Source organism: Rhamphochromis sp. 'chilingali' (genome assembly GCF_963969265.1).
Source record: "Rhamphochromis sp. 'chilingali' genome assembly, chromosome: 5".
In the NCBI taxonomy this organism is placed as follows: domain Eukaryota; kingdom Metazoa; phylum Chordata; class Actinopteri; order Cichliformes; family Cichlidae; genus Rhamphochromis; species Rhamphochromis sp. 'chilingali'.
In genome coordinates, this window is record NC_137932.1 from 24,664,495 (window position 1) to 24,687,940 (window position 23,446).

Sequence of the window (23,446 nt, forward strand, 5' to 3'; positions counted from 1 at the left end):
TTTTGTGACTCAGTCTCATCTACATCTCTTGCTTCTGCGCGGCAGAACGTTCACGTGGAAACTGGGATCGTCACAAATGCTTCAGTTATCGGTATCTGCAGTTAGTGTAGAAATAATAGATTGTTTATTAGGTATTGAGGTCATAGGGAATGTAGTTTATTAGTGGGTGTCATAGTAGGATTTTGTTGTAGATAGAATGTAGCAATACACAATAAAAAATAGTCCTGGAAGGGGGGAACAAAGAACTGGATCGCAGGGCAGTGGGACATCTAACCCCCACCCTCAGGACAGTAGCAAGAGTTACTGAGGGTGAGGGGCAGACAATGGTGGATGGACATTTCCTTAAAAGGAGATGGGGGTCAGGGTGTTAGCATACCTGGCCACTGTACCAGTGTTTTTCCACTGTGGGGGGTTTACTGTAGGAGGAGGAGACCAGAGACTATAACTGTAGCTGCTGTGTAAAACTCTTCAGATCAACTTTAGAATAGGACTGCACTGTATGTAGTGTTGATCTCCAAACGCGCATTTGTATTGGGATTGGGAAATAAAGTGATACTTTGATACTTGGAAACATCTCAGCGTGATCTCTACCAGGACCAAAAGAATTGCAGAGACCGGCATTAGCTTCAGCTGTAATCACTACAAAATATGGCAACCCTGATCCTGGAGGACGGGACGACGTTCAAAGGCCGCCAATTTGGTGCAAGCATGTCGGTATCCGGAGAAATTGGTACGTGATTTATACTGTTTTAATTCACCTCAGACTCTCAGTTTATTATTGTGCATAGTCCACCTGTGTATAATATAACTCAGCATGGGTTAAACATTTGCTTTGGTACATTGTGTAATCTGGATGTGTGGTGTGGTTTGCCCCTTTGTTCCAAGACGCTCATGGTTCAGAGTTGTAAAGCGCCAAATCCTCCTAACGTTTCCCCCCCCCCCAGTGCCAAACTCCATTGAAAAAGAGTGGAATTTGGTGACGCCATCACAGCCATGCGCCCACCTCTACCTTCAGCGCCCACCTGTGTGTATTTTGGCAGGCAGATGTGACTAGGAAACTGCTTGCTGTGTCGTAATAAGCATGCCGAATTAAAGATAAGATAATAGTGATTTTGGATCAGGTCAGATTTTGACATTCAGTATGCGTGACTGCAGAGATGAGTCACGCAACGTTAAAATGATAAATAAAAATGTAAGCGTATGCTGGATGGAGGACGTATACCCGGGTGGAATGCGACTGTATTCCAGCCAGGTGTTATAATCCCTTCAAACGTTTATTACAGAAACACAAGTAGGTAGAACACAATAAAATAATCGACTATAGAGATCGAAAAACACATTTCGTTCTCAATAAACAGTCATCATATGTAGACAGTTAAAGATGCCGCATGAGTTCATTTAATCAAATGGGAAATACTGGTAATTAATGCACTTTCTAGTCTGAGTGATCACTCAGACTACAAGAGACTCCACATTTATCTGTATTTTCCAACAGCAACGACTGAAATAATTTTAATATCAGTTAATATGGGATGTCTTAATAATGAGACTGTTTATTATGAACTACAAGAAAAAAATTGGATATCGTCTCATGAGATACAACACTTGAGATACAAAGATATAATTGTACTAAATATGAGAGAATCATAATTATGAGATAAAAAGTCATCCAAGTCCTAAACCATAAGAGTTTCATTGTTATTGAAAGTGCATCAGTGTGCATTAAAAAGAAAAGAACTCAGTTTGCTAATATTCTCTGACTCTAAAGAAAAACCTAATTATTATTAACTGTCTGGCAGATTTAAGCTCTTGTAGTTGATATGATGTACTCAAGAATGTTTTGTGTGTTTAGTGTTTCAGACGGGGATGGTGGGATACCCCGAGGCTCTTACTGATCCATCCTACCGCTGCCAGCTGCTGACCCTCACTTACCCTCTGGTTGGCAACTATGGTGTGCCAATGGATGAAGAGGGAGAGTTCGGGCTGAGCAAGGTAAGCGGTTATTTAAACTCCAGGTGAAAATTAATTTGCAAACTTATTAACATATTTAAAGTGGAAAAGCGAGTCAGGATTTTTCTTCTTTTCTTCTGTGGGACGGTTTTATCTGAATGAAAGAAGTCTTAACTCTGATAAAACACACTGTCTCATCTGTTGTTGTCTTGTTCAGTGGTTTGAGTCATACAAGATCCACGCTGCTGCTTTGATTATTGGAGAACTGTCTGAAAGTCCCAGTCACTGGAGTTCAGCCAAGTCACTGGACCAGTGGCTCAAAGAGCAAGGCATTCCTGGATTACAAGGTCAGAAACCCAGAATAAAAATGGGCGTAATTTAATTGGAAAACTGCTCAGCATCTGTAATATATATTAATGCATAAAATAATCAGATGCAAGCTTTTCAATTTAATGCTACAAACTGTTTCCATTTTCTTCAGGTGTTGACACCCGCTGCTTGACCAAAAAGATCCGAGAGAAGGGGACCCTGTTGGGGAAGCTGATAGTGGACGGGACTCCTGAGGAAAGTATTCCCTTCGATAATCCCGACAAGAGGAATCTGGTCCGAGAGGTCTCCATGAAGGTAACCCACCAGGAGTTTTGTTACAGTCCCATCGAAGCTCTGCCAGCTCTCGAGTGCTAATGGAGGGCGTTATTTATGTTACTGATAAACTAGAAACTTGGAGATTTGATCTGTGGATCTAATTTTGTGAAGGTTTTTTTTAAAGCTCTAAAACATAGGAAAAGTTTAGCGCTCACACTTCAGCTCAAGTAAGAGGTTTTAAACTAAATAAAAAGCTTTTGTCTGTAGTTGTCTCAAAACATATTGTTTAGCAGGTAGCTTGCTGCTTGTTTTGTGCCTGTCAGATATTTAGATGTTTCTCTGTTTGGTTGTCTCCAGGAGCCAAAAGTGTTCAATCATAGCGGCAGCTTTCATATCACAGTGGTGGACTGTGGCATCAAGTACAACCAGATCCGCTGCCTGGCTCAGAGAGGAGCCCGTGTTACTGTCGTACCCTGGGACCACCCGCTGGACACCGCCGGTCAGGAACACGCGCTATGTCGGGGATTTTTCTTCAGGGGAACTCGTACCACTTTTATCAGTGGTTACATAAATAATTGTTTCTCATCTTTTTCCAGATTTTGATGGTTTGTTCGTCAGTAATGGTCCCGGGGATCCCCAGCTCTGTCAGGCCACCATCAACAACGTGAGGAAGGTGATCTCTGTGGACCAACCAAAGCCAGTTTTTGGCATCTGTCTCGGACACCAGCTGCTCTCTCTGGTCATTGGAGCCAAGACCTACAAGATGAAGTGAGTACCTCAAACTCAACACCTCCGTAACCTGAAAGATAAATTGTTAAACTTTGATTCTTAAGTGATTTTAAACTTTTACCAACGTTTACTATCAAAAAGTAATGGTGCTCCATTATAAGAAAATTGTATTCAATTATTTTCAGTCCTGTAAACTTAACATGATTACTAATTTCTTCAATTTAACACACCTCTTTCTCTTTGTAATAAATTCGAAACCCTTCCGCAGGCTTGTTAGCCAGTGCTTGCTCTGGTGTTGTTAGCTGGAGCTGGACTAAACAGCAAGTGATTTAAAAGCACAAGAAAAAAATATCCTTCATGAGCAACAACAAAAAAAGATCCAGAGTGAAGGTGGATGGTGTGAAAACATTTTATTTAAATTTGTTTAAGTTACCTTTGCTCCATCTTTTTACTCCGGCCCCACAGCTGCACTGTTGTGAGAACAGCTGGTCAGAAGCTGAATTTCATGACCTTTGGTGGAAAGGGTGAGCACATGTGAATGAAGAACTCACTGTATGTTCTAGTGTAGATGTGGACTTGTCTTAAAGTTGTGAAATAGGACGTCCTCATATTTTGCAAGCCTTCCTGGCAGGATCATTGTGTTGTGTTTCGGCTGTGTACAGGCAGGAGAAGGACCCAAATGCAAAACTCACGACAACCAAATTAAACTCAAAAAGCTGCTTTATTGCAGAATGGTATGGAAAACTAAACTGGGACATGGATAACTAAGGCTACGTTCACACTGCAGGCGAAAGCGCATCAAATCTGATTTTTTTGACCCTATGCGACCCATATCCGATCATGGTTTGACCGTGTGAACGGCACAAATCCGATATTTTCAAATCCGATCTGGGTCACTTTCGTATGTGGTACTGAATCCGATACATATCCGATGTTTCAGAAAGCGACTGCTGTTTGAATGGTCGTGTCGCATTAAATCCGTCTTTTACGTCACTGACACAAGACAGACGCCAATTATCAGCACCAGAGAAGCGCCCGAGAAGACACTGCGAACGCTTCCTGGCCATCCGGTGAAACTGTTGGGAAGACAACGTTGGAGAAACGTGAACATTTTATTTGTACTGTATAACACGCTCTCACTTTCTTTGTGAAATGCAGATTTTTGCTGTTCTCAGCACTCTGGCGTCTCCCTTATGATCACTAGAGGGTTGGATTGAGCGTCGTTGTTCTGAAAAAGGCTGAATAAACACGTCTGCCAAATTCTGTAGCCATATCTATTATGGGAGACTTTGTCGATGGCAGCTTTATCAGGCTGAGTCTGAAGGTCGGAGTGGGCAGCATGTGTCCTGCTGGAATGTGGCTGGCATCCCATCAGACAGATTACAGGTTGTTTGTGGAGATTCTTTCTGAAAGACTACAAGTGTCAAACAAGTCGTCCTAAAATGTGCTTTGTCTGTACCTGGATGAACAATCTAAAGGCCAAGTTAATTAATGTCATGGTCCTGGGTCGGTGACCCAGCGCTTTTAGTTCGTTATCATTTTCTTGATGATGATTGTTTAAGTTCTGTGTTATATTCAGTCTGCCTCTGTGTCCGCGTCTGTATCTGTCTGTCTATGGTGTCACCCCATCTGTTTGTGAATCTGTCTGTTTAGTTCAATGTCTTGTCTGGTTCCATGTGTCTGAGTTTCCTGTTTTATTGTGAAGGTCTGTGTCATATGTGAGTGTGCTCAGTTTACGTTTCCCCTGTTCCGTCAGCTCAGATTCCTCCCAGCTGTGTTGCCCTCCTGTTTCTCATCCCCTGATTACTGGTGTGTGTATTTAAGCCCTGTGTGTTCTCCTGCCTGTTGCTGGTTCGTCTGTGTAACGCTGTGTCAGTCTGTTACCCTGTGTTCCACGGTGTCCTGTTCCTCGGCTGCTTCTCATCCCGTTGTCATATGCTCCCAGGTCTGTTATTTTTAGTTCTCCCAGTTTAGGTGTATTTAGTTATTTGTTATGCCCCACTGTTTGTTTGCCACTACACCTCTGTAAATAAAACCACCGGTATCTCATCCACTGCCTGCATCTTGGGTCCTTCTTCCAACTCCACGCGGCTCGCCTCGGCAGCCGTGACAATTAAAGCTTCTGCTATAATAATGCCTCATTAGAGGGCACCTTGGTTAAGCTAAATGTATAATTATAGATTTTGTTAACCGTGGGAAATGTCTTTTATCCATCTTTTAATTAGTGTGTTATTTCCTCTTGTTTCTCAGGTACGGTAACCGTGGACACAACCAACCGTGCATCCATAATGGGACAGAGCGCTGCTTCATCACCAGTCAGAATCACGGCTTCGCTGTCAACCCTGACACTTTGCCCAAAGACTGGGACATGCTCTTCACAAATGCTAACGACCACACCAACGAGGGCATCGTACACAACACAAAGCCTCTGTTCAGGTAACAGTCGGTGAAAGATGGAGTCCAGTGGTGATTCACTCTAGAAGTGACTGGTTCTGGTACCTTAAGTGCCTCTGTACTGGCCGGAAAAAACCCAATTAAATCATTTGTGGTCCCTTTCATCCAGTGTTCAGTTCCACCCAGAGCACATGGCTGGTCCTACAGATCTGGTCGGCCTGTTTGATGTCTTCATTGAAACGGTGAAAGACCATAAAGAGGGCAACACTGGAAAATCTGGTATTCCAATTTAACTTTCATTTTTTATCATCTTAAATGTTGTGGTGCATATTAATTTATGTCTAAAGTACTTTTGTAGTTTTCAGTAGTAATTGGTATTTAATAGTAGTAATGTAACTATGCCTGTGAAGAAGAGAAACCCTTGTAAGTCTGGCTTGTGTAACAACTAATAAGTAGCAATTTGTGTGATATTTTTCCAGTGAAGCAGCGTCTGATGGACCACCTCACTTTCACTGGTTCCCCAAAGGCTGAAGGGCATGTCAGATCCAAAAAAGTCCTCATCCTAGGCTCAGGTGGACTGTCCATCGGCCAAGCTGGAGAGTTTGATTACTCCGGCTCGCAGGTCTGTGAAACAGGAGCTATTTGGTCTTATTTTGGGCTGTGTGTAAAGCGGAGGGTTAATTCAGGATTTAAAGAAGAACACTTGAACGCAGAGGACTTTTTTCTGTGCCTCCTGATGTTACTCTGCTCTGTTTTCCAGGCTATTAAGGCTCTGAAGGAAGAGAATATCCAGACTGTGTTGATCAATCCCAACATTGCCACTGTCCAGACCTCCAAAGATCTGGCTGACAAAGTCTACTTTCTGCCGATTACAGCAGAGTACGTCACTCAGGTATGGATTCTCTCTGTTGCAACTCTGTGACTGATGAAAGAAGAGAAACTGTGGACACAGTGAAATTTGTAGGTCAACTGTTTTTTGTTTGTTTTGTTTTTTCGGATCAGTCAGTATTGACCCCAGATTGTGTTTGTCTAAAAGACTGAGGGGTCTCACATAATCACAGCCCACCAAAGAACACAGAGCAGTTCTGTACAGGTGTGTTTGTAGCTTTGGTGACTGTTGAAGGTAGTTCAGTCTTCTTTTGTGTCTGTATTGTAGGAATTGGGACAGTGGGTTCTAGGACAACCTTTATTTTTATTTCTTTACTGTGGATAAGATACACTTTTACGTGGTCCATCACTTTGTTTGGTTGAACACTTGAATGCAGCACAAGTGTTTAAAAGCAAAGGCAAAACATGAGCTTTGTGTTGCAGCCCTTAAATCCGCGGCTCCATGGAAGTCATCATGTAAGATAAAGGGTGGTGCTGGTGGACTAAAGAGAGCTCGTTGCTCCACTCTGGTTTTTATATAGATGCAATATAGAGACAACAGCCAGTAATTAGTAAGAGGAAAAATAAGAGTGCGGATTGATAATGAAAAGAAACAAGTTTGAGGACAAATATTCCCTCAGATTTTTACCGTCTTTGCCCAGGTTTATTTAATGTAGTTTATGTTATTATTTTTATTTCTTTTTAAATTTCAGTGTTCATAATACGTTTCTGTAAAAATGTGCTGGCTCAAAGATATAAAAATCCCTGCTCAGCTTTCTACCTGCATCCATCATATGGCAGTATAGAGTGGAAACGAAGAGGCTAAAAGGCTTTTACAGTAAAAAATCAAAGATCACTTAAGCTGCTTTTAGTTCAGTTGCAGACTTCCAAATGTCTTGGACGGGATGAAATTCCCAGTGTGAAATCCACAGAGCTGTTTGTCTCATTTTCATGTGTTGTGAGTGCTTCGTGTCATTACATCTTGTTGTTACAGGTGATAAAAAATGAGCGCCCGGACGGCGTCCTGCTGACTTTTGGAGGTCAGACTGCTCTGAACTGCGGTGTAGAGCTGACCAAGCTGGGCGTTCTGGAGAAATATAAAGTGCAGGTTCTGGGAACTCCTGTTTCCTCCATTGAGATGACCGAAGACAGAAAAATCTTTGTGGAGAAAATGGAAGAGATCAATGAGCATGTAGCTCCCAGTGAAGCAGCTCTGTCGGTGGAACAGGTGAGGAGACGTGTTCGCTTATAAATTAATAGCTTCTGGATTGTTTTTTGCCCCAGTGAAGTCTAAATTTATCTGATTAACTCTGCTGTAGGCGGTGGCAGCTGCTGAGCGTCTTGGCTACCCCGTCTTGGTTCGTTCAGCGTTCGCTCTCGGAGGCCTCGGCTCCGGTTTTGCCAACAACAGAGGAGCTGACCTCTCTGGTAACGGCAGCATTCGCTCACACCTCTCAGGTGCTGGTGGATAAATCCCTGAAAGGCTGGAAGGAGATCGAGTACGAGGTGGTCCGGGACGCCTATGACAACTGTGTGACTGTGAGTAAAAGGAGACCAGAGAACAAACGGTTTATACTCACTAAAAAAAAACTGAGGGCGATTTAAAGTGGCTGTTGTTTCCTCTTGTTTAGGTGTGTAATATGGAGAACATCGACCCACTGGGTATCCACACTGGGGAATCCATTGTAGTGGCTCCCAGTCAGACGCTTAATGACCGCGAGTACAACATGCTGAGAAACACGGCCATTAAAGTCATCAGACATCTCGGCATCGTGGGAGAGTGTAACATCCAGTACGCTCTTAACCCCGAATCTGAACAGGTAAGCATATATGTGAAGACCTGGGTGATGAAAAGCACAAATAGGACTGTGTTCACCTATAAAGTGGATCTGTTTTGCATTTCCTTATTTTAAAGCCAGTGACATGCTGTAATGAATAGTACAGAAAGTGTAGGTATATTGAAATAAGCATGGGTGGTAACATGACTTGAAGTATATACAGTTTATATGGCTATAGGATGTACAGAGTGTGCGGCTGGATCTGCAGATAATGTAACAGCCAGGTATGTCAACGGCTTACATTTACTGTTTTGGCTCCAAAACAAGGTTGTAAAAAGCCTTTGCTATGTAAATCCTAGTTCAATAAGTTTTAAAAGAAAATTGTTTTAGGTATCAATGTGACCAAGTTCATTTCATACAAACCAGGAATAGATTTGTATGAATAGGCTTTATGTATCAGAACAGGCCTTTAAACAGGTCTTGTGTGCATGGGGAGCTGGTATTCCTGCTCCTGGTCTAATTCCCGTAATGTCTGTGATTGAATTGTATCTTCTATGTATAATGTGTTGCAGTACTACATCATTGAGGTGAATGCCCGCCTGTCACGGAGCTCTGCTCTGGCCAGTAAAGCGACTGGTTATCCTTTGGCCTACGTAGCAGCTAAACTTGGTCTGGGGATCCCGCTGCCACAGCTCAAGTACGTCTCTCAGCTTAAGAACGGCGGATAATGAACTAACAGGGGCATCGCTGCTTTTACAGAATGATGACATCCAACAAAGACGTTCCAGTATTCTGCCAAACTGAACATTTTTTAAAAGTGGGGTTTAAAGTATTCAAGCTTAAAATCAATTTTTGTATATTAAACGACCAAAAAATAATTGTGACGCATAGATGCCTGTAAAGTAAGGCAGCACAGACTCTCTGCCTTCACTGCATGTGGACCCCACAGTGTCACACAGACCCAGGAAACATGTAGCTAGTCAATCATTACACTTAAAGACATCTGATCATTGAAATTCAATCTTTTTTTAGTATAAACATGCTCACAATTTTTCATCAGCAAAGAAATTTGGAAACAAGATGATATTCATCACCTGCACAGCTGGCAGTTTGGTTAATTTGAAGTTATTGTTTTGACAAAGCTGCTTTGAGCAGTTGCAACATAAGCATTGTAGTTTTTTTAATTTTTTTGGCATAAATGTCTTAACTGCCTTTAAATTAAGCGATTCACCAATGAAAAATATTTGCACTGCATCTGTATTTTTGTCCAGAAACTCAGTGACAAACTCAACGACGGCAAACTTTGAGCCGAGTTTGGATTACTGTGTGGTGAAGGTGCCTCGCTGGGATCTCAGCAAGTTCCTCAGGGTTTCCACCAAGATAGGCAGCTCCATGAAGAGTGTTGGTAAGAGGCAAAAGCGAGCTTGGAACAAAAATATGTTGTAACAAATTGTAAATAGGTAGTAGATTTAGTACTGTTAGTATTCCAGAGCATTTTAAAAATACTTAGTTTGGTCTCAGTAAAGCTAACAATAAATTCACATGGTCATTTTTTGCACCTACTATGTTTTTTCTTTCTTTTTTATTCTTATTTATTCATTTTTTCTGCACTGCTATCACAGCAGATTTCTCCATGAGGGCATTAAAGTTTTACTCTACTGCTTTATTTCACAGTTTGATTATAAAGTTAACCTTTACCAGTGCGGGCAGAGAAGCCAGTAAGTCAGGTGCTTATTATGGATATTGTGCTCAGTGCTTGAACCTTTTCCTCGACAGGGGAGGTGATGGCTATTGGTCGTAGCTTTGAGGAAGCCTTCCAGAAAGCTCTGAGGATGGTGGATGAGAACTGTGTTGGCTTTGACCACACCATCAAGCCTGTCTCTGAAAAGGTAACCTCCCATAGCTGAAGTCCAGGTTAAATGGTTGTACTGGTTAAAAAATGCCTTGCTGCTGCACGACCTGTTCAGTGCACAGTGTCAGCAAATACTTTATCCCAGGTTGAAAGATTTTTAACCATTTTCAGCCAAACATGCAATGATTTGCTTCATATTTGGTCAGAACACAACATTAGTGCTTTTGCTATGCAATGCCATCGACTTTTAAGGATGAGTGATGGTGCTGCACATTAAAGCATGTTGATCTGTTTTACTACGCCTCTATTAGGATGGTGACCCTATAAATGATTGTGATAAGGACATTTTAAAAGGTCAAAACTGTATTGTTCTGTCTTAACGGGACCAGTAGATGGTGCCAGATCTCCCCTGAGCGATCTACTACTGTAATGCTTCCTGCTTCTGGGTTTTTTGAGGAATGTTTCATTGCATGCTGTTAATCATGTTCTGCTACTATGTGTGTGGCTGATTTATTTTTATTTATTTATTTTGAGAAAATAAGCCCAAATGTCTGAGCTGATGCTCATGGCTGGCAAATAACTAGCAGCACTTTACTTCACAGTTAGTATGTTGTGCTCCCTCTGCTTACCAGGAGTTGCAGACTCCTACAGATAAGCGTATCTTTGTGCTGGCGGCAGCATTCAAAGCTGGCTACACTGTGGAAAAGCTGTATGAGCTGACCAAAATCGACCGCTGGTTCCTGCACAAGATGAAAAACATCGCCGACCACGAGCTGCTGCTGGAGACCTACAATCAGGTAAGGCCGATAAGACATAACGTGAAAAAACTAAGAGCTGTTCGAAATGGATTAAGATGCTGGATTAATTTCCTTCCGTCCAGGATGAGAGCTCCATGCCTCCAGAGGTGATGCTTAAGGCCAAGCAGCTGGGCTTCTCAGACAAGCAGATAGCACTGGCTGTACAGAGGTGGGTAGGAAAGGAAATAATCACTGTCTTAGTTTAACTTAATGGTAACTTTCTCTGTGATTAGGGTATTATCAGCATGAAATGTTATTTTAGATAAAGTGCTATTAAAGAATCCAAACTTCCTTGGTTTGTCCTCTATCACTGAATCCACGTTTCCCTCTAACAGCACAGAGCTGGCCGTCAGAAAGCTGCGTCACGATTGGTCCATCCTGCCAGTGGTGAAGCAGATTGACACAGTGGCGGCTGAATGGCCGGCTTACACAAACTACCTGTACCTGACCTACCACGGCACAGAGGACGACCTGAGCTTCAACGATCAGCACGTCATGGTGATCGGCTCGGGCGTGTACCGCATCGGCAGCAGCGTGGAGTTTGATTGGTGCGCTGTTGGGTGCATCACCGAGCTCAGGAAGGTAAGGCCTACGTGAGACTTTAATACCGGATGCTCTCTTTATGACTGAGTTAGTCTTTTACCTCACTGAAATTGAATCCAGGGAGCAGGAAGAACCGCCTCCATGTTCAGTTCATCTCTTTATTTCCTTTACTAAACTTTTTTTTTTTTTTTTTTTTAGCTTGAGAGGATTAATTTACTTATTTATGAAAAAACATACAAATTTAGATCTTTTTTTGTCATTTATTGTGTTGATTATTACACGTATTATTACACCCCAGAGCCAGTAATCCAAATGTTACGAAATAAGCATCAAACCATTTGCAGATGGGCTATAAGACCATCATGGTGAACTACAACCCCGAGACAGTCAGCACAGACTACGACATGTGCGACCGCCTCTACTTCGATGAGATCTCCTTTGAGGTAAGTTTTAGCTGATACGGGAAAGTGTGATTGTGGTGAATGTGACTTGATTCAAGTCTCACATTTTGGGTGAAAGTAGCCTCTGGGCTCTTTGTTGCAAGTCATCCCCTCAAACTTTCTAACACTGTTATTAATTTCCTTGTACACGTATTAATCTGCAGTGTTTCGTGGTTAGAGATGAGTATTTCTATGCATCTTTCAGGTGGTGATGGACATCTATGAAAGGGAAAACCCAGAGGGAGTGATCCTGTCTATGGGAGGCCAGCTTCCCAACAACATTGCCATGTCGTTGCACCGCCAGCAGTGCCACATCTTGGGGACTTCGCCCGAGTTCATCGACAGCGCTGAGAACCGGTTCAAGTTCTCCCGAATGCTGGACACCATCGGCATCAGCCAGCCGCAGTGGAAGGAGCTCTCAGACACTGAGGTACAGCAGACTGACGATGAGCTCGTTTTATGTCACCGATGTCTCGGTCTGTAAAGTTAAAGATGTTTAACCCTCAAATGTTGCCTTAATATGCTAGTAAATTATATTTACTGTTATTTACTATTGTACATACAACACTAAGAAAAATAGTTGCAAAGCCAGCGTTCGATGACGTTTACGTTTCTTCTTTGCTCTAGTCTGCTGTGAAGTTTTGCGAGACGGTCAGTTATCCCTGCCTCGTTCGCCCCTCGTATGTTCTGAGCGGAGCGGCCATGAACGTCGCCTACAGTGACAGCGACCTCGAGAAATACCTGAGTAACGCTGTAGCAGTGTCCAAGGAACACCCTGTGGTCATCTCTAAATTCATTCAGGAGGCTAAGGTAGTTAAAGACCCGATAATTACAGCAGAATTATTGATTATTATCAAGTTGAGTTGAGGCTGTACTGTTTATAAATTTCGCAGGAGATAGACGTGGACGCTGTCGCATGTGACGGTGTAGTGATGGGCATTGCGATTTCTGAACACGTGGAGAACGCTGGAGTTCACTCTGGTGACGCCACCTTGGTGACACCGCCTCAGGACCTCAATCAGAAAACCATAGAGAGGATCATGCAGATCGTTCACGCCATCGGTCAGGAGCTGCAAGTCACCGGGCCGTTTAACCTGCAGTTAATTGCAAAGGTAAGAAGTACATGGAAATACTGTTAAATGCTGTTGCTGAGGACGTGAATTTAAATTGTTACTCAATGCTGATACTTTATGTAGCTTTCTTACAGTATTTTCCAGATTCCGGTAATAAACAGTCAGATTTAGGGAGACTAGTCTTCTTCTTCTGGCATTTAAGGCTGAACGGGGAGTTGTGGTATAAAAACGTATAGTTTTGTAAAGTTGGCACAGTTGCTCAAATTAGCCAAGCATGATCGACCTTTTTAATCCCCAACCTGCTGGCAGAAATGTCCACCTATTAAAAAACACATATCTCTCTTCAGAACTATGACGCCTAAATAAAAAAACCTTAGTTTATATGGTGAAAAATTATTTGAGAGAAGCTTGAAGAGCTGCTGCTCCTCCACATCGAAAGGAGCCAGATGAGGTGGTTCGGGCAACTGACAAGGATGCCCCCTGGATACCTCCTGGGCGAGGTTTTCCGGGCAGACCCAGGACACGCTGGAGAGATTATATCTCTCGGCTGGCCTGGGAACGCCTTGGTGTTCCCCCGGATAAGCTGGAGGAGGTGGCTGGGGAGAGGGGGGTCTGGGCTTCTCTGCTTGGGCTGCTGCCCCCGCGACCCGGCTCCGGATAAAGTGGAAGAAAATGGATGGATGAATGAATCTTGAAAATGAACAAGTCTTCCAGTACAGAGTAAAATGTGAGAGTGAAAATATTGCGTGTACTTAATAAAAACATAGAAATGTTTGGGGGTTATTTTCTGGTGTAACAGAAATATACAAGTGCTACATGGATTTTTTTTTTTTTCAGGTGACCTCATTGTTGTGCTCCTGAAGCTTTTAAAAGGCAGCTGGGGTCATTTAAAAAACAAAAAAACTATGCGTCAGAGCAGCGGTCCCCAACCTTTTTTGCGCCACGCAATATGACCGACAATATTTTCACGGACCGGCCTTTAAGGTGTCACAGATAAATACAACAAAATAAAACTAGTACCAGTACCAAAAAAGATTTATTCATAACACACATGAAAAGATCCAGGAAAACAGAGTTAACGATAAAAACGATAACAAAATAACGCTGAAAACTGATTAAAAACCCTGAAAACTATACATTTCACACCTGAGCCTCAACTCTCGCGGCCCGGTACCAAACGACTCGCGTACCGGTCCGAGGCCCGGGGGTTGGGGACCGCTGCGTTAGAGCGAGTACCAAGGACACCAGGAAAGCAAAGATTAATGCAGTGTTAGTTTTTGAGAGAAGCTGAGCTTGGTGCCAGTCGTTCATATAAGAGTTATGTCATCTTCATGCAGAGCAAGCAAACTAACAAGTTACCTCCATGAAAAATAAAAGTAAATGTGATGCTTTTGCTGTAGATTTGGGAAAACAAGCTACAGATATGTTTCTTCCCGTTTACAGCCACCACAGATGGCATTGTTTGTCCGTTACTTTAAGGTGTTTACATTGTAAAGTACAGACCCTGAAAGTCCTCATTAAGTTGTGAAAATTAAGCTGTGTCAATAATGCAAAGGACAGTTATGTCTTCTATCAACACTGGTCAGAGCATTCATTCACCGCTGTGTTTTTTCTCTCAGGATGACCAGCTCAAAGTGATCGAGTGCAACGTCCGAGTTTCTCGCTCCTTCCCCTTTGTGTCCAAGACGCTGGGAGTGGACTTGGTGGCTCTGGCTACCAGTACATTATGGGGGAGGACGTGGAGCCAGTGGGCCTGATGAAAGGGAAAGGGATTGTGGGAGTCAAGGTAAGCAGTGTGGAAGCAATCATAAATTTCCCTTCATGTTAAATCACTTTTGTCTTCTCATCTGACTGAGCATCACGGATTGCTTCAATGTCCTCCAGGTCCCTCAGTTTTCTTTCTCTCGGCTGGCCGGAGCTGATGTGGTGCTCGGGGTGGAGATGACCAGCACTGGAGAAGTAGCTTGTTTTGGGGAGAACCGGTACGAGGCTTACCTCAAAGCCATGCTCTCCACAGGCTTCAAGATCCCCAAGAAGAACATCCTGCTCTCCATCGGCAGCTATAAGGTACTTAAAGGTTTCGACTGACAAAAACACAACAGATAGGGATCCAGATGTGAACAGTGAGTTCAGCTCACAAGTGATGCAGCTGGAAGTACGAATGATGCATTTTAGTGGCACATTAAAGGTGCAGATGTTTTTGTGGCTGGTCAGTCACATGGGAATAAACAACAGATTTTATGCATCTGCTACTTTCCTAACGAGAAAAGCAACAAACCTTGATTATTTGTTTTTGCAGCAGCTGTTGATGATTCCACCAACAGCTGATAACTGTAAATATTATCACCATGAGACCAGATGTAGTTAAACTCGATCAAAACTATCTCAGCAACACAAATGGAATAAAAATCATCGAACCACATTTATTTTTCTGCGGCGTTGAAATATTATGATCTGTTTGCCTGAAAATATAAAAACTATAAGGGGTGACCGTGGTTCAGGGAAGTCTAAAGATATGAATGCTGGGTTAAAAAAACAGCAAATGGAACTGTATGAAAAGGCCATCGATGTCAGATAAGATGAGCTGAAACTGAAACTGTCTGTCTACCACAATAGATTTAAGAAGTTTAAGAGTGATCTGATTTTAAGGAGCAGCTGCAGAGTGTTCCGGTTGTGTGAAGCATAGTAAACGAAATAGATTTTTCCAGCTTTCAGCACTGATGTTATGATTTTATTGTTTATCCAAACTATTTGCATTGACTTGTGTTTGCAGAACAAGAGTGAGCTGCTGCCCACCGTGCAGGCCCTGGAGTCTTTGGGATATGACCTGTATGCCAGCATGGGCACGGCTGACTTCTACACAGAGCATGGAGTCAAGGTAATTCTTTTAACACAGGCTTCGTTTTTTGGAGTAACAAACTTTATTTAAATCAAAATCGACTTATTTTGCAGTGGCACATCTGTGAGTGACTCATGAATATGGTCGTGTTTGTGTGTATTTGTTTTTAAATGCTTTAATCCTGGTAACCCTTTACATCTTTATCATTCCTCTTGAATTGCACATTAAACCAAAGATTCCAGATGAGCAGCACTTATACATGGATACAATGTAACTGTAAAAATGTTTTATTTTGCTAGAGCTTTTGAAAAACAGCAGAAATTTATTTAGAAATGTCATTGTTCATAATTGTGGCGTTCACTTAAGTACTTTAATACTTAAAATATAGTGTTATTAATCTATGACAGGATGAAATCAGGATAGAAACTTTAAGTTTGTTTTGTCTCCTTGTACAGGTGACTGCAATCGATTGGCCGTTTGAGGAGTACGACAGCGATGAATGTGCCACCAAAGAGAAGCAGCGCAGCATCATGAACTACCTGGAGGAGAACCACTTCGACCTTGTCATTAACCTCTCCATGAGGAACAGCGGCGGTCGAAGGCTCTCCTCCTTTGTCACCAAAGGCTACAGGACCAGGCGTATGGCTATCGACTACTCTGTCCCGCTCATCATCGATATCAAGTGCACCAAGCTCTTTGTTCAGGTACGCGATCTGTTTTTTTTCTTGTTGTTTGTTTTTTGTTTTGTTAGGATGTTTGTGTGATGTGGTTCTATGGGAACATGATTAATAAAGGGTGACTCGTTTGCAGGCTCTTCGTCAGATTGGAAGGACTCCACCAGTGAAAACTCATGTTGACAGCATGGCATCCCAGACACTCGTCCGTCTGCCCGGTGAGTGGTCGTAAACGGCAACAACAACACTAATGTAATGTTAGATGTTTGTTTCTGAAACAGGAATTCTTGAGTCTTTAAAGCAAAGTTGTTCAAAGACTGAGGTTCTTTAAACAGTAAATACTTCATCCTACTAAAAGCTTTACTAATTACTTGCACTAATAGTTCAGCTTCTCATTTTAATTCTTTTTCACATAGTACTGTTTTTTTCTAAATATTTGAAGTCGAGCTATGCAGACAAACTAGTACAAAGATACCGGGTGAAGTATTTTGGTTTTTGATTGAATCACAGGTCTGATCGATGTCCACGTTCACCTACGGAAGCCTGGCGCCACCCATAAGGAGGACTTCTCCTCAGGCACAGCAGCTGCTCTGGCAGGAGGAGTGACCCTGGTGTGTGCGATGCCCAACACTTCCCCCGCCATCACTGATGCTAATAATCTGGCTCTGGTGCAGAAGGTAAACCCACGTTTTTAAATTGTATTCACTTTTTAATCTGTTGGCTGATCCTGTTAATGCAGAAATGTTAAGATTTTTGTTGGCAGTGACCAGAAAGGACAAGATTAGAAATGAGTACTTCAGTATTCAGTAAAATTTGAAGCGATATGACATTGACTCCTGTTATATTGTGTCACCAGTTAGCCAAAGCAGGCAGCCGCTGCGACTACGCCCTGTATGTGGGCGCTGCCACGGACAACGCTGCTGTCCTGCCGCCCATCGCCAGCCAGACCGCCGGTCTGAAGATGTACCTGAATGACACATACTCCACCCTCAAGATGGACAACGTCTCCCTGTGGCTGGAGGTAGGCTGGATTTTAAGTGTTGCTGGAAGGCCATTAGAGATGCTTCAGCCCTAACCGTGTGGATCTGTTTAAAGCACTTTGAGAAATGGCCCAAGCAGATGCCCATCGTGGCTCACGCTGAGAAGCAGACGGTGGCGGCGATCCTCATGGTGGCCCAGCTGTACCAGCGGCCAGTCCACATCTGTCACGTGGCCAAGAAAGAGGAGGTAAAGAGCTGTTTCTTATTGTTGTTAATTTTATGCAACTTTATTTTAAACTATTTTAGTGGATTTGAGGTAATTTACTTTTAATTAGTTTGTTTTATTATCGATTGCTTCGGCTGTTAAAGTGCATCTTATCTTAACTTTTTTGATTCTTTCCTACAGTTTTAATACTACTTAATGGTTTTCAGATCCTGGTAATCCGAGCTGCAAAGCAGAAGGGCATCCAGGTCACATGCGAGGTCGCCCCTCACCACCTCTTCCTATGTGAGGACAATGTGGCGCAGATCGGCGACGGTCGAGCGCAGGTTCGACCCATGCTGGGAACACGCGAGGACATGGAGACACTCTGGGAAAATCTGGACATTATCGACTGCTTTGCTACAGACCACGGTCAGAGAGCATTCATTTTCTGTCACCGATCATGCAGACCGACTTGTCTTCGACCTTCCTGAACTGTACGGTTTTTGTTTTGTTTTGCTAGCTCCTCACTCTGTAGACGAGAAGAACAGTGAGCGTCCTCCTCCTGGTTACCCCGGTCTGGAAACAATGCTGCCTCTGCTGCTCACCGCCGTCAGTGATGGACGTCTGACTCTGGATGATATTACCAGACGTCTTTATGACAATCCACGCAGGATCTTCAACCTGCCCGTTCAGGAAAACACCTACGTGGAGGTAAACAGACAAACACAATTAAAGGGAATTCATTTTAAGGAGACATTATTTTGATACAGTAATTAGCAGCCTATCCGTACTCTGATGAAATATGTTCCTAATTATTTATCAATTACGTGTCTTTCAGGTGGACCTCGAGCAGGAGTGGGTTATTCCTCAGGCCATGCAGTTCACTAAGTCTAAGTGGACTCCTTTCGAAGGTATGAAGGTGAAAGGTAAAGTCCGCCGCGTGGTCCTGCGAGGAGAGGTGGCCTACATCGACGGCCAGGTCAGCATTCGTGCGTTTTGCTTTTGAACAAGAAAACAAAGAGAATAAATGTAGTTGATCTAATAAAGTACGTGTCCTGTCTCCTTCAGGTGCTCGTGCCTCCAGGTTACGGTGAGGATGTGAAGGCTTGGCCCACTTCTTCCACCCATCCTCCAGAACCTGTCAAAGAAACTCCAATGGTAATAAAAGTGAATGCGGTAATAATGCAGCTGCCTTTCATGCTTTCTGTTGTAAGATAAAGACTCTACAATAATATTACATCACATTGGTGTTTTGGCCACCGCCATGATTATTTTTGGAGCCAAAATTGACCAGATTTAAGAAGAGAGTGAAGTTATCTGCCAACACTAACACACTTCTTTAGCAGCCATAGCCATGAAGAACGTGCACACAGCAGCAGATATCGGCTAGTTGATGCTAAGTAAACGTAACTGAAAGAAAACACTAGAATTTCATTCAACAAATTGAATAAAAGAACTTCTTAGATGTAATTAGTTTAAAATGCTGTAAAAGACACAGCAAGCAAAATCGAGAGGTTCAGATCAGTGATTAAAGTTGGTGTTTCTTCCATGCCTGAAATGTCTGGTAGGAGGCAAACAGCAGGTATCAACTTGTTCCTTTTGAAATGTGGAGGAATAGCAGCTCCTCACTTTATTTCTAAGAAAGAGGTCTTAGACGCCACCGTTTGGAGGAAGCTCTTTTCCGGTGCTTATATCCCCGGTCTTCTTTCTTATGAGCGTAGATGACATCTAAAAAGTTCACAGAATTTGGTGAACGTACAGCTAACAGAGTTTAATTACAAACAAAAACATTTAAAGCCTGTACTTAGAACTGTTTTGAGTGTTTCTTGAACTCCTCTATGTGGGGATTACTTGATGTGTTTTGTTTACATTAATTCTGCTCCATCAGACTCCTGAGCGTCGGCGTCCAACTCCACCCCGGGATGGAGTGCGGACTCGAGCTGCGAGCCCACGACGCATTGGTGGAGAAAGCCGCTACCTGCTGCCGCCCCGCATCCACCGTGCCTCTGATCCCGGCCTGCCACCAGGTATTACAGCTCCCAGAATGCTTTGGAACAGCAGTTTTTTGTTTTACCTCGAGGGTTTCTCCCAATGTTTCTACCAGTGTATTATCAGCCTGCCTGGCTGTGGTGGGGCGTGGTCTGCGGTGCCGTGCAGGGAGGGCAGACGTACCTGCACGGCATCCTTAATCACGCCCGCCTAGTTAAAAACACGGGGACTCAGGGGTTTGGGTGTGTAGTGGTGAGATGTAAATAAAGATGGCTCCGAATGATACTCCGTGGTCCCGCCGTGCCTTATTCTCGCCACACTGGCCTTAACAGGGGATTTTTAAAGCCTTCTTTAGGCAAAAGGTATCAATAAGTTGAAAGAGGGGTTAAAAAATGAAGCAGATGTTATCATATCATTTCACATGTTCAGCTGGTATGTCCATTAATCAAGTATGTCAAAACTGTTCATTGCCGTATAAAAACAAGTTTAATTAAAGTTGTTTGATGTTCTCCTGCTGATTCTCAGTGAAACACCTTTGCTGTGTTCCAGTCATTGATACACTGCGACTCTTATCCCCACAGAGATGGTCATGCTCCCACCAGCCGCTGCTGTTGACGGGTACAGCCATCCTCCCCCACTGTCCAGGCTGCTGTCCCCACAGTCTGGGTCAGGACAGGTGCCTCCTGGTCAGGTGTCACACCTGCAGATGTCTCCTCTGCTTCACCCACTGGTGGGACAGCACATCTTGTCTGTCAGACAGTTCAGCAAGGAGCAGGTACGCCGAAGAAGATGAAACACACTCTGGGAATGCTGACAGGTTTGAAACAAGATCTCGGGTCTGAACAAAAGCTTATTTTTGTGTCCTTCGTTTGTTTCAGATCTCACACCTGTTCAATGTTGCTCACACTTTACGTTTGATGGTTCAGAAGGAACGAAGCCTGGAAATACTCAAGGTATCTCCTAAACGTGCCTCATGTTACTGCACTATTCACTAATTTCAGTTATGTGCTGTTACAATGGTGGATGTTCGTATCAAACATGACCAAAGTTATAGAATGATGAGGTACCTTAAAGTAATCCCTCATTCCTCATGCCTTCCTGTTCAGGGTAAAGTAATGGCCTCCATATTCTATGAGGTCAGCACTCGCACCAGCAGTTCCTTCGCAGCGGCCATGCAGCGTTTGGGCGGCTCCGTCGTCCATTCCAGCGAGGCCACTTCCTCCTCGCTGAAGGGAGAATCGCTGGCGGACTCTGTCCAGATCATGAGTGGCTACGCTGACGTCCTCGTGCTGCGTCACCCAACACCTGGAGCTGTAGAGGTGGATTTTAGATGGATACTTTTTTTTATTAAAAGTTTTCTTTACGTAAAAGAAAATAAACACTAATTGGTCATGAAAGTAACTGCAGCAGCACCCTGTTGTGTGTTTTTTGATGCTTGTTTAGTTTGAAGATGAGTTTTTAATATCTTACGCACGTGACTCCTTCTCAGAGCGCGTCCCGTCAGTGCCGTAAGCCGCTGATCAATGCTGGCGACGGTGTCGGGGAGCATCCCACTCAGGCCCTGTTGGACGTCTTCACCATCAGAGAGGAGCTGGGAACGGTCAACGGCATGACGGTGAGCGACATGATTCCTTTTTAATTTAATCTTCAGCCAGAATAAAACTTTACATGAAAACATGTTAAAACTGTGGCGTCTGTCAGATAACGATGGTTGGAGATCTGAAACATGGCCGAACGGTTCATTCCCTCGCCAAACTGCTGACCCAGTACCGCATCACTCTGCGTTACGTGGCTCCCAAAAACCTCCACATGCCAGCAGAGATCGTCAGCTACGTGGCCTCAAAGGGCATCAAACAGGTGAGGACTAAACATGGTTACACAGCAAAGAGGAGTTTTCACAAATATGTACTAAAAACTGCTAATTTTTAAAAAACATGTTTGTTTGCAGGAGGAGTTTGACAGCATCGAGGAGGCTCTGCCTGACACCGACGTCCTCTACATGACGAGGATCCAGAAGGAGAGGTTTGCATCTGAGGAGGAGTACAAAGCCGTAAGTTTCATTTCACCGACGGGTTTTATTTTGTGACACAGATACTTGCATATACTCACAGCGCATCTGTAGTTAGGCCTGGTGCTTCCTGCCTCATGCTGGCCCGGTAATCGTTTTTGATATCGTTCAGTTGGTCTCATGGTGACATTTTCCCTAATCCACTATTCTGCACTGCAAACTCCACTGACTCCATCTGGTGAAGCTGGAGTTTGCCTGCATTTGGAGTTCATCTTTAGTGGAAAGCAGCTGATTTGTTCAGTTATTCGTCACAAAGTTCTTTCCAAATGAAATATTTCTAGAGGCAAAACTATTAAATAGAATTGTCTTAAGAAAACAAGAAGATATGCGAGAAAGAAGGCGTGTGGGGAAATATGGAAGTGGAACCCTTTAGCTAAGCATTCATAGGTGCAGACAGAACCAATCAGCTCAGGTCTCATGTGAATGGATGATCCCGGAGTATTTTTGATCTTTAACTGTGACTCTGTTGTTTCTCTCAGTGTTTTGGTCAGTTCGTCCTCACTCCTCACATCATGACTGGAGCCAAACAGAAGATGGTGGTGATGCACCCGCTGCCCAGAGTCAATGAAATCAGGTGAGACGCGCTCAGTCAAATGTGTGACAACAATATCAGTTCCAGCTGTGTTGTTTAAATGTTGCTTGAGCCCTTAAATGGGCTGCAGAAATGTAACGTTTTGTGTACAATGTCTAATTTCAGTACGATTTCTTTTAACTAACTTAAATTTGAACTGAATTTTATTTTAAACCCACCTTACATTATTTGCTATTGTGTTGATTAAGTGGACTAATGATCTGTTTCTCTTTGTTATTTCTCTCTCAGCGTGGAGGTGGACACAGACCCGAGGGCGGCATATTTCCGTCAGGCGGAGAATGGCATGTACATCCGAATGGCCCTGCTGGCCACCGTACTGGGCCGATAACTCAGTGTGTGTCACAGGCTGGGTCTCTGACCCAGCGCTCTGAGTTCATTTTGTATTTGTCTCATTTTAGATATGTGATTAGTTTGTGTCATTCCTATTTAGCTTTAGTTAAGGAAAGGCAGTTATTAATTATTGTTTCCTTGGTTTCTATGTTTGAGTTCTTGTATCGTTCATCACGTGTTAGGTCTGTTAAGCTTGTGTTGTCATGTCTAGTTTCAGTGTTTCCTGTTTTATTTTGAAGGAGTCGTGTGTTCTTTGTTCATTGTATTTAGTTTCACTTCCCCCGTCCTGTCATTAGATTCATGTCAGTCAGCTGTTCCTCCATGTGTTCCCACTTCCCCTAATCACCTCCTGTGTATTTAAGTCCTGTGTTTTCAGTGTGTCATTGTCAGATCGTCTGCTTTGTTTGCAAGCCAAGAAGTTGCGTCAAGTCTCCTCGCGGCAAGTCCATGTTCCTGTTGTAGGTTTTTAAGTTAATTTAGCTCACCCAGTTTAGTTTATTGTTAGCCTTGCATTTTGCCTTTTGTTTCCGTCTGCATTTGGGTCCACCCTTCACTCTACACACAATCAGCCCTGCTGATTGTGACAGTGTGCTGCTTCTTTGTCCTACAAACTGTCAGAGAAACAAAAATGTATCTTTTCTGAAATCTATACATTTCTCATTTCCTGCCCCCGAGGGGTGCAAGTAGGTTTAAATACTAGATTTAATAGTGAGTTAAAGTTTATAACATGCTGCTGTAACACAGAACTTTTTTTTTCTCCA

General features: G+C 43.2%; 1 pseudogene across 1 annotated transcript; it reads left to right on the forward strand.

Annotated features, from left to right (window-relative positions):
• The first annotated feature begins 470 nt into the window (after window positions 1-470).
• LOC308396401 (multifunctional protein CAD-like) lies at window positions 471-23,446 on the forward strand (annotated as a pseudogene). Its single transcript, XR_013974799.1, has 44 exons — window positions 471-730; window positions 1,853-1,992; window positions 2,168-2,297; window positions 2,432-2,574; window positions 2,893-3,034; window positions 3,132-3,303; window positions 5,515-5,700; window positions 5,828-5,937; window positions 6,138-6,280; window positions 6,419-6,550; window positions 7,520-7,753; window positions 7,845-8,064; window positions 8,157-8,345; window positions 8,876-9,000; window positions 9,575-9,708; window positions 10,080-10,192; window positions 10,788-10,952; window positions 11,036-11,121; window positions 11,288-11,534; window positions 11,840-11,938; window positions 12,141-12,365; window positions 12,563-12,745; window positions 12,829-13,047; window positions 14,628-14,794; window positions 14,893-15,075; window positions 15,782-15,886; window positions 16,303-16,551; window positions 16,658-16,739; window positions 17,032-17,198; window positions 17,378-17,542; window positions 17,617-17,748; window positions 17,934-18,135; window positions 18,227-18,417; window positions 18,545-18,685; window positions 18,775-18,864; window positions 19,595-19,733; window positions 20,277-20,470; window positions 20,574-20,648; window positions 20,802-21,014; window positions 21,185-21,310; window positions 21,397-21,552; window positions 21,644-21,745; window positions 22,243-22,337; window positions 22,584-23,446. The product of XR_013974799.1 is annotated as a multifunctional protein CAD-like (transcript).